Here is an 11,621-nt window from a genome sequence, read left to right as displayed (position 1 = left end):
ATTACAGTCCTGGTGGCTTAGTATAACACTGTTCAGAATGTACCATTCTGCTGAGAGATTCATGCAAAACTTGATTGAAACTGCCACCAACCAAAATTGGAACTGCCATTCAGAGTAAGTTATATTAAAAGAATCCAAACACGGAAACGAACTCATTGGTAGATGAAACTCATTGGTAGATGAAACTTAACATCACTAACTCTTTCATGGACACACAAGATGAAAATAATCAACTTTAAGCTCTATGCTGTTTTACAATCACCTCTGCTCAGTTTTTTAGTACTTCACAACACCCTGCACTTGTGTTCAACCAAGAAGAACTTTCTGCATTCTGTGTGCAGCAACACTAGCTTCGTCTTCCAAGTCAGACTCACTCTGGGACGTGGAGCTGTGTGAGGCAGAACTGCAGGGAGAAGAGTATTCTGGCAAACATAAGTAGTGCATCAACGGGAGGCGGTACTTCCCACAGAAGTTCACAAATTTAATTTGTCTGACACAACAGTCAAAGTAGACTCCACCACACTTTGGGTTTGGGCAATTGCTGGCTGAACTCAAGTATTTAAGAAGATTCCCAGGAAGATCATAGGGTTTTTAGGAAATATTTCACATCTTAATGGTCCACGCAGCTAATTCCAGGAGAGTTGGACAGTGGTAGGTTAAATCTCTAACAAAGTGAACAACGAGTGGATTTCCTTGTAAACTCAACTCTTCCAAATGAATGAGGTTGAGGATCTCTCAGGGCAGGTATGTCAACAAGTTATTGTGGAGACTGAGGGAACGAAGTAAATACAACTGTGAAAGCTGAGGAGGCACACTTTGGATTTTGTTGTCACATAATACCAAGTAATTCAGAGAAGGCAAGTTTGCTAATTCTGGTAGGATTTCTTTGATGAAGTTTCCTCCAAGACATAAACACTCTAAACTCTGCAAGTTCTCTATCTTGGCCGGGATGTTCTGTAGTTGGTTGAGGCCCAGCCTGAGGGTCTGCAGCGCTGGCAGCCCCAGCAATGAGGCAGGGTTCTCCTGGAAGCAGTTGCCCCTGAGGTTGGGCACCTGGAGCCTGCGGCTGAGCGGCGACTGGACCAGACCTTTGGGCTGTGCGCCCAGCCCACCCAGCCGGTTGTTCCTGGCCAGCAACGTGCGCAGGCCGCTCAGCGTGAGCAGCTCGGGTTCCAGCGCGGTCAACGAGTTGCCACTCACGTCTAGCAGCTGTAGGTGCGGGAAGCCACTGCCCAGCGCTGGCGTCAGCGACACCAGACGGTTATGGGGCAGCAGGAGCCACAACAGCGCCTCCTGCGAGCCGCGCCGCTCTTCGCTGCGCGCCTCCCGCTCGGACTTCACCGTTTCACTGGACACGCTAAGGTGGGACCAGTTCAGCTCTGCCACTCTGGCCACGGCCACAGCCGCCCCAGCCTCCTCCAACTCAGTCGCCCAGCTCAGCCTTCCGCCGAGCTTGGCGGCTCCCCGGAACCTGCCCGTTTTCCTTTTCTTTCTCTAGTGTAATCGTTCTAGATAATGTTTTCAGAACTATATTGAATAGTAGAGATGATAGCAAATATCTTTGTCTTGTTCCTGATTTTAGAGCGAAAGCTTTCTGGTTTTGACCATTTAGAATGATGCTGTTGCTTGTTGTTTGTCATAGATGGCCTTTATTATATTGAGATAAAAACTATTCCAATGTTCTGTATGATTTTTATCATGAATAGGTGTTGGGCTTTGTCAAATGATTTTTTTTTGCATCTCTTGAGATGATCATGTGGTTTTTGTTCTCAGTTCTGTTAACATGGTTTATTATATTTATTGATTTGCATATGTTGAACCATCCCTGCATCCCCGGGATGAATTCTACTTGGTCATGGTGTATGAACATCTTAAAGATTTGCTATATTGTGTTTGCCAGTATGTTACTGAGGATTTTTGCATCTATGTTCATTAAGCAAATTGGCCTGTAGTTCTCCTTTTTGGTTGGATCCTTCTCTGGTTTTGGTACCAGGGTAAATCTTGCTTCCAGGAATGAATTTGGGAGTATTGCTTCCCTTTCAATTTCATTAAATTGTTTCAGGAGTAATGGCATTAGATCGTCTCTAAACTTCCTATAGAATTCATCAGTGAATCCATCAAGACCTCAGTTTTCCTTTCTTGAAATTTTTTTAAAATTACTTCTTCCATTTCACTGACTGATATTGGGTTCTTTAGAATTTTTTTTTGTATCTTCTTGATTCAGTTTTGGTAATTCATATGTATGCAGGAATATGTCCAATTCTGCCTTTTCCATTTCATTATAGTACAGGTTCTTGAAGTAGACATTGATAATCTTCTGTATTTCTGCAGGATCTTTTGTTATTTCATCCCTTTTACTCCTATTTGCATCTATTTGAGTCTTTTCTTTCCTTTTTTGTGACAAGGTTGGATAAGTATTTGTCTATATTATTTGATCTTTCAAAGAACCAACTCTTCGATTCATTGATTATATTGCTTTCTTAGTCTCAATTGCATTAATTTCTGCTCTGATATTTGTAATTTCCTCCTTCATGCTTGATTTGGGTTTAACTCACTTTTTTTTTTTCTAAAAGCTTGAGTTTCAACATGAGGTTATTTATTTGGGCTTGGTCTGTTTTTCTGATGTGGGAATTCACTTCTACAAATTTCTCTCAAAGGACTGCTTTCATTGTGTTTCAAATGATCCTGTATGTTGTTGGCATTATTGTTTAATTGTAGAAGCTGTCTAATTTCTTCTTTAATTTCACCTGTGACCTATTGGTTATCCATGTTTATGAAGTTTTTGTGGTTTCTTTTGCCATTGATTTCCAATTTTATTACACCCTGATCTGATAATATGCATAGAATAATTTCAGTTTCTTTACAATAACTTAAGCATGTTCTATGGGCTCTTATGTTGTATTTTGGAGAAAGTTCCATGTGCAGCTCATGAGAATGTATATTCTGCTGCTGTAGGTTGGAACACTCTGTAGATATATAATAAGTCCATTTGTTCAAAAGTTTGATTCAGCTCTGCTATTTCTTTGTTGATTTTTTTGTATAGTTGATCTGTTTATTTTGTGACAGTGGGGTTATTGAGATCACCCATTACAATTGTATTAATGCTTGCTTGATTTTTTAATGTCAATTAAAGTTTCTTTTATATAGTTGGTTGCAGTGGTATTTGATGCATACATATTTATGATTGTTATGTCTTTCTCTTGGATTTTTCCCTTGACAAGTATGTATTGTACTTTTTTGTCTCTTCTCATCAATTTTTATCTGCAAATGGAATAGCTACTCATGCTTTTTTCTGGTTTCCTTTTGCATAGTATATTGCTTTCCATTCTTTGAATTTCAGTCTATGAATTTCTTTTTGAGTTCAATGTGTTTCTTGTATGCAGGATATTGTTGGATTTTGTTTCTTTTCCCTTTTTTTGGTACTGGGAATTGAACTCAGGGCCTCAGTCTTGCCAGGCAGATGCTGTTCCACTGAGCTACATCCCTGGCCCCTTGGATCTTGTTTCTTGATACATTCTTCCACTCTGTTTCTTTTGATTGGTAAATTGGCATGATTTACATTTGTGGTTATAATTGATATATATTAACTTATCCTGTCATGCTATATTTCTGTTGATTCCCTTTCTTTCCCCTCTGTTTAACTGCATTCCTTGTCGGTGGATTTAACCTACTGAAATTCATGGAATTGCTGTCATTGTTTTCTTTTTCTAGTGTATTTTTCAGAACTTTTTTGAGAGCTGGTTTGCTGGTCATGAATTTCTTCATGTATTCTTTATCATGGAAGTATCTTATTTCTCCATCAATTTTGAAAGATAGTTTTGCAGGGTACATCATTCTGGGTTGGAGGTTGCTTACTGTTAGGGCTTGAGATATTTGACTTCAAGCTCTCCTTGATTACGTATTTGTGTTGAGAAGACTCTTGTGATTCTAATAAGTTTTGCCTTATAGATGATTTGGTTTTTTTTCTCTAACAGCTTTTAATATTCTATTCTTGTGTTGAGTTTTTGGAATCTTGATTATTATATGACTTCCTGTAGGTTTTGTTTTCTGATCATGGATAACTGCAGTTGTGTATCCATTGCTTATCTTTATGTCAAAATCTTTTTCTTTGCTTGGGAAGCTTTCTGTCATTATTTCTGTAAACAGGTTTTTTATTCTCTTTGGACTATCTTCTGATTTTTCATTGATTCCTATCAATCTTATGTTATTCTTTGCATCATCTAGCAGCTGTTGGATAGATTTTTATGGAACCTTGCTATTTTTAAGAAGTCTCTCATTTGATAATTGCTAATTGCAAATCTCTCTTCTAGGTCTGAAGTTTTGTCCTCACATTAGTCAATTCTGTTGTGCATACTTTCAACAGAGTTCTCAAACGCCTGGATATCTGTTTCATGAAAGCCAGTTCTTTCCTATGTTGGGTACTCATGGTTTCCATGACTTTCCTAAGCTCCTCTTTTTTGTCTGTATCTACTGTAAATTCACTAACCATGTCCTTCATTATAGTCATCATCTCTTTAGTTATCTGTGAATATATTTCTTATTTGTTTTTTTCTTAAAACTCATTTTTCTGCTTTTTTACTTATGCTGCTACCATTTCAGAAAAATTCACCTGTGTGGCTTTTTATTTCTTCCACTTCAATGCCTCTGGATTTGTTTTGGGTAGCTGGAGGTCTGAGGCTGCATCTTGCTTCCATATATTTTCATTTTTTAATTTAAAAATTTGTTTTCTGCATTGATTCTTATAAATTGTTTATGGTAGGTAGCTATGTTACTAGTATAGAGAACTCCTTATGAAATAGCTACTTTTCAAAGTTATCTTCTAGGCATAACTGCCTTTTAGCTTTTGAGTCTTTCCCAAGATTCTGCCTCCTCAATTTATCAGGAATGAGAAGTTGCTGAGTATTTGCCCTAGTACCCATTTCTTTAGTGCTGGAATATAGTATTATTTACGACCCCCAGAAAATGTACAAATTGGTATGCAATAAAGAACAACTGATCACAACAAATATGTGACCTTGGCTAAAGCAGTACAGTCAATAATAACAATAGCGTCAAGTACAATTTAAGAAATGACAAACTGTAGTTCATTGTTAATTTGCCTCCTTAAACCATGGGTACAAGATTTATAGTTATATAACAAAATCTAAAACAAATCAGAATATCATATACAGTAAAGATCCTATAAATAGAGTAATTTTACCCTTAAGGTAGAAAATTTAAAAGGGATAAGAAGAAAAAATAGAGAAATAAAAGAAGAGAAAGAGATTAGAAGCAAGGCTGAAAGACAAAGAAAGATTACCCAAGCTTTGGGAAACTGATTCAGAAGACAGGAGGGAAAGAAATGAAAAATAAATAAATAAACAAATTCAAAAAAACTAAAAACAAGGTTCACACTCATGAAAAATGAAAACAATCAAGAAAAAAGAAAAGCAAAGAGAACAAAAAAAAGAAAAAAAAAAGAAATTTCTTTGTGATATTAAGACTTTGCTTATCTTCTGGGGTCTTCAGTTTTGTGGTATCAGGGCATGTCTCTGTCTCTGGTAAACAAAGGAGGCAGGTGGAGCCCAGATCCATCCTGGATGATCCCCACAAACTTGCAGGAGGATTAGGGTGGGTTACTGATTCTAGTGCTTTCAACCTCACAGAAGTTCAGGCTGATACAGGCCTCTGGTTGGGGTGTTGGGGCCTGAGTTGTTCAGCCTACAACACTCTGGGTTTCTCTTGTAATCCTGACCTCAGCTCCTGGACCCTGGATGTCTCCCATGGTTGTGCCTCACCTAATCACTGGGAGCCCTGAGAAGGAGCCAACCCATGGCTGCTCTGAGTTCCAGGTTTAGTTGGTGGCTCCCTAAAATGGTATCTGGCCAAGCTCCTTCTCCAGTGGATGCTAGGACAGCAGAGACTCACCAGTTGTTGTAGTTCACAGCATCAACTGCTCCATGCCTTCTCCTCCTCCTTCACCTCCTCTTCCCCCCCCCTTCTCTGTAGACTGAAGGTGTTTAGTTAAAATACAGCATTAATAATTTAATGGTGTTAGTTGCTTTCCTCTATTCTCTTCAGAGTGAGATTTTATTCATTTGAAATACTTCATAGTTTTTTATTGATGTTGATTTCTGCTTATATTCCATTTGAATTTTTATTTACCCCATCTTTATTGGTACTGCTTTAAAAATATTTGAAATGTTTATGTGAATCCAAAGCCATAAATAAAACTACATAGAAAGAGAAGTGTTACTCCAAACCTTCTACCCAATTCTCACATGCAATCTTTTCACCTTATCCATATGTACCATCTGGAAGTAACACATATCATGTTTTTTATTCATCATTTCTATGCAACTAAGTAGATATTTTCCAATAAACAACATAATATAGATAACTTTTGTACTTTACATAGCAATAAGGCTTCTATGTAGTTTCTCCTCTAGTGATTCTTATATTAGGAGCTTGGTTCCCAGGTTGATGCTGTTGGAGATACTATGCAACCTTTAAGATATAGGACTAGCAGGAGTTCATTTGGTCTTTGGGGAAGCTGTACTTGGAAAGAATTAAGGTAATTCTTATGGGACCTCTGAGTGAGGTCAAGAGAGTAAGTTGCTATAAAAGTGAGTCTGAACTCTAAACTCTCTGTCTTCCTATTTAATGATGTGACCTCTTGCTCCTGCATGTACTTCTACCAGAATTACATTAAGACCTCATCAGAGATGGAAACAATGGACTCTCAAAATGTAAGATTTCATTCTTTCAGAACTATAAACTAGGCCACTTGTGTTGTGCCCATGGATTCAGCAAGGTACCCCCAGGAGGTAAGTCCAGCCAAAGTTATCACAGCAGCACATGAAGCCGTAACACAAGTTGCATGGGAAGAACTCTGAGAGACACTGAAGCTGTGCAATGATGAGTTTTGACTTCCAGGAAGTGGGTAGAGCGGTGAACAGCAGAGAAACAGCCTCTCCAAGATTTAGGGTCCAGATGCTAGAATATAGCAAAGTAAGGAAGAGAAGGAGGGAAGAGAGTTCCCAGGACCCAGCAAGGATCTGAAATGAGAATTGAAGCCCATGGGGAAAGTGAAGAGATGGAATTCAATGCACAAGAAGGAGGGGGCAAGTGGCATTTTTCTCCCTGATCCCTGGCACACAACTTGGGAGGGACAGCTCAAACCTGCTGACACATGGTGACTACTGGCAACCCCAGAGGCCTCCACAGAGAAACACATCATTGGAACAGAACAATGGACACACTAGACTTCAGAGTCTGGTGAGTTATTTGCAATCAGACATCCCCCAGGAGAGGGCAATTTGCTGGTTGCCATTTTGGAGAGGGGACAATTGAGCTCAGAATTCAGAGCAGCTGTGGGTTGGCTCCATCTTGAGGCTCCTGGTATCAGGGTGAGGTGGAATTGAGTTCAGGTTGATTGGAGGTCAAGGAGCTGACTTTAAGCCAGCAGGAAGGTGAGTTCAAGCTGGCTGGAGGAACCAGGGGTGTAGAAGGCTGAATAACTTGAGTTCTAGCATCACAGCCAGAAACCAGGCTGAACTTCAAGGGAACTAAAAGTTCAGGCTTGCTGGGATTATCCTCTACCCTACCATAAATTTACTGCTGGCCTGCTGGGATTAATCAACATGGATCTGGGCTCTGTCTGCCCATTTTGTTTACCAGTGACAGCAAAGACACACACTGAACATGACATTTTTTTTTCTTCCTTTTTAATTTTTTTCTTAATCGTTTTCTTTTGTTATATGAGTGTGAACATTATTTCTATTTTTTTGTGGTTGTTTTATTCTGCCCTTGTTTTTGTTTCTTCCTTCTCTCTTCCCATCCTGTCTTCTTCACCAGTTTCCCAGTTTGTGTAATCTTCTTTTGTCTTCCAGTTTTGCTTTTAATCTCTTACTCTTCTCCTATTTTTCTATTTTTTCACATAACCCCTTTTAAATCTTCTCCCTTGGGTAAAATCATCATGATAAGGGCATATGTACTATATGAAATTTTCTGGTTTGTATTAGATTTTGTTATATAACCACAAATCCAGTTCCTACAGTTGAAGGTGGCAAATTAATAGTTACCAGTTTGTCATTTTCTATGCTCTTTGATGCTATCATTATTGCTGATTATATTACTTTACCAAGGTGATATAATTGTTCTAATCAGTTTTTCTTCCTGGTATGCCAAGACTGAGATTTCCTGAGGGTCATAAACAATACCAGTGCCAAAGAACCAGGGGCTAAGCCAAATAGGCAGCAACTTCTCATACCAAATGAATTAAATAGGTAGGATCTTGCAACAAACTAAAAAACCAAAAATTACCTAGACCTTGAAGACATCTCTGAGTAGCTATTTCCCAAGGGTTCTTGATATTAGCAATAAAGCTACCAGCCATAAGCAACTTACAAGCATCAACCAAGGAATTAAGCTAAAAAAATAGAAAATGAGAGCATATAGAAGCAAGATGCAACCCTAGACTTCCAGCTGGCCAAAGGCAAACCCAGAGGAAAATGAGGTGGAACAATTTGAAAGCCATGCACCTGGACTCTTTGAAGTAATAGCAGAAGTAACAAAGCAGATGTATAAGGCTATAAAAAAAATTGAAACTGAAATAATTTCTCAGATAACTACAGAGAAATTGACCTTAATGAAGGACATGGTTAGTGACTATAGAGCAGATACAGATTAAAGAAATAGAGATGCTTAGTAAAATGATAAAAATCATAAATGGTCAACATAAGAAATAAATGAAATCTATGAAACAGATACAAACTGATTTCTAGAAGTTTAAGAATTCCATTGAAATTATACACAGCAGAATGAATCATGAGGACAGAATATAAGATGTACAAGACAGGATTGTGGTTAGTGAACATGAAAAGAAAGATTTTTTTTTAAAATAGCAAGGTCCTATGAAAAATTAATCCAAGAGCTGCTAGATGATGCAAAGAAGAATAACATAAGATTTAGCAGTCAATGAAAAAGCAGAAGATAGGGAAAATGACATAAAAAAACTTGTTCACAGAAGTAATGGCACAAAATTTCCAAAGCAGGGAAAAGGAATATGACATACAGATAAGTGGGGCATATAGAACTCCATTTAGCTATGATCAAAAAGTCTACAGTGGGTGGGGATTTAGCTCAGTAGTTCTGCCACCTGCTTCGCAAGTGCAAGGTTCCAAGTTCGATCCCTGGTACCAAAAAAAGAAAAAAGTCTACAGCAAGGCATATAGTAGTCAAAATTCCAAAATTTCAACACAAGAGCAGAACATTAAAAGCTATTACAGAAAAGAAACAAATCACCTATAAAGTAAAGCCCATCAGAATCACAGCAGACTTCTCAACACAAACTATTAAGTCAAGGAGACCTTGGAGTGAGGCATTTCAACCCCTAAAAGAAAACAACCTCCAACCAAGATTGACGTACCCTGCAAAATTGTCTTTCAAAATTGATGGAGAATTAAGATACTTTCATAACAAGGAACACCTCAAGAAATTCATGACCACAAAACCAGTACTCCAAAATATTCTGAAGGATATTCTAGAAAGAGATAATGAGAACTATAACTCCATGAACCCCAACAGAATGAATCCACCCAGCAAGGCAAGTAATTAAACAGAGGGGGGAAAGAAAGGGAATCAACAACTGGAAAATAATGTGACAAAGATAAGTCAACATATATCAGTTATAACCACTAATGTAAATGGTCTCAGTTCACTCAACAGAAGAAACAGACTGGAAGAAAAGATCAAGAAGCAAGATCCAACAATTTGTTGCATACAAGAAACACTTTTGATTCAAAAGAAATTCATAGACTCAAAGTTAAAGGATAGAAAACAATACTCCATGAAATAGGAACCTTGAAAAAGAGTAGGAGTAGCTATTCCATTTGCAGACAAGGTGGATTTCAAGCCAAGACTGATAAAGAGAGACAAAGTAGGTCAAATACCATCACACCCAGTGATAAAAAACAAATATTAAGGAAATGAAAAAGCAAATAAGCAATAATGCAATTGTAATGGGGGACCTCAATAACTCACCATCACAGTAGATCAGTTAGACAAAAAAAAAAATCAACAAAAATCAGAACTGAAACAAAATTTGAGTAAATAGACCTAGTAGGTTTCTGCAGAGTGTTTCACCCCAAAACATCAGAATACACATTCTTCTCAGCTACACATGAGACCTTCTCCAAAATAGACCACATACTAGCTCATAAAACATGTTTAAGTTAATGCAAGGAAGGAATTGAAGTTATCCCATGCATATTATCAGACCATAGTGTAATGAAATTTGAAATCAATGGCAAAAGAAACCATACAAACTGCATAAACATGGAAATTAAATAACACTGTCCTGAACAACCAGTGATTCACTGATGAAATTAAAGAAGAAATTAGATAATTTCTAAAATTAAACAGTAATGCCAATGCAACGTACCAGAACTTATGGAACGCAATGAAAACAGTCCTATGAGGAAAATTTGTAGTGATGAATTCTAATATCACAAAAACAGTGTGAGCTCAAATAAACAAGCTAATATTGAACCTCAAACTTCTAGAAAAAGAAGAGGAAGTTAAGCTCAAAGCTCATACAAGGGAGGAAATTATAAAGATCAGAGCAGAAATTAATACAATTCAGACTAAGAAAACAGTACAGAGAATCAATTGATCAAAGAATTGTTTTTTAAAAAAATTAAACAAAATTGACAGCCTTATCAAAAAAGGAAAAGATTCAAATCCATGCAATTAGGAATGAAAAGGGTGAAATCACAACAAATCCCGCAGAAATCCAGAATATCATCCATATGTACTTTATAAACCTGTATTCTAGTAAGATGAAAAACACAGATAAATTGGAGAGATTCCTAGATACATATGAATTCCCAAAGCTAAATCAAGAAAATAAACAAATTATAAATAACCCAATATCAGTCAGTGAAGTGGAAGAAGTAATCAAAAAAACTTCAACAAAGGAAAGTCTAGGTCTTGACGTTTTCACTGATGAATTCTACAGGAAGTTTAGAGAAGATCTAACGCTACTACTTCTGAAACAATTTAATGAAATTTAAAGGGAAGAAATACTCCCAAATTCATTCCTGGAATTAAGCTTTATCCTGATACCAAAACCAGAGAAGGATCCAACCAAAAAAGAGAACTAGAAGCTAATCTGCTTAATGACCATAGATGCAAAAATCCTCAACAAGATACTGGCAAACACAATGCAGCAAATCACCAAGAAGATTATACACAATGACTAAGTCAGATTTATACCACAGTTGCATGGATAGTTCAACATATGCAAATCAATAAATGTAATACAACATATTAACAGAGCCACGGACAAAAATCATATGATCATCTCAATAGATGTAGAAAAAGCATTTGACAAAGTCCAACACACATACATGATTAAAATCCTACAGAAAATTGGAATAGGTGGTCTTTATCTCAGGGTTCTTTATTATATCTCTCCGGGATGTTTTAAAATTTTAGTACACTGGATCTGCACATTTCTTGTTAATTTTATTCCTAAGAGTTTCCTCTTTAAGTTTTGCTCATAAATAGAGATTTCTCTGTCATTTATGTTTTCTAGATATCATGGTTTGTGTTTTAAAGGCTTGTTGTGGTTTATATTA

At 37.2% G+C, this 11,621-nt stretch overlaps 1 pseudogene; it reads right to left on the bottom strand.

Annotated features, from left to right (window-relative positions):
- Positions 1-306: 306 nt before the first annotated feature.
- LOC101720414 (leucine-rich repeat-containing protein 58 pseudogene) lies at positions 307-4,489 on the bottom strand (annotated as a pseudogene).
- Between the last annotated feature and the right edge of the window lie 7,132 nt (positions 4,490-11,621).

Source organism: Heterocephalus glaber, unplaced genomic scaffold, assembly GCF_053883595.1.
Source record: "Heterocephalus glaber isolate CG9 unplaced genomic scaffold, H.glaber_assembly_v1.0 deba00001613, whole genome shotgun sequence".
NCBI classification, from domain to species: domain Eukaryota; kingdom Metazoa; phylum Chordata; class Mammalia; order Rodentia; family Bathyergidae; genus Heterocephalus; species Heterocephalus glaber.
The sequence above is the reverse complement of the archived record's forward strand: the minus strand, read 5'-3'. Positions and strand labels throughout refer to the sequence as shown.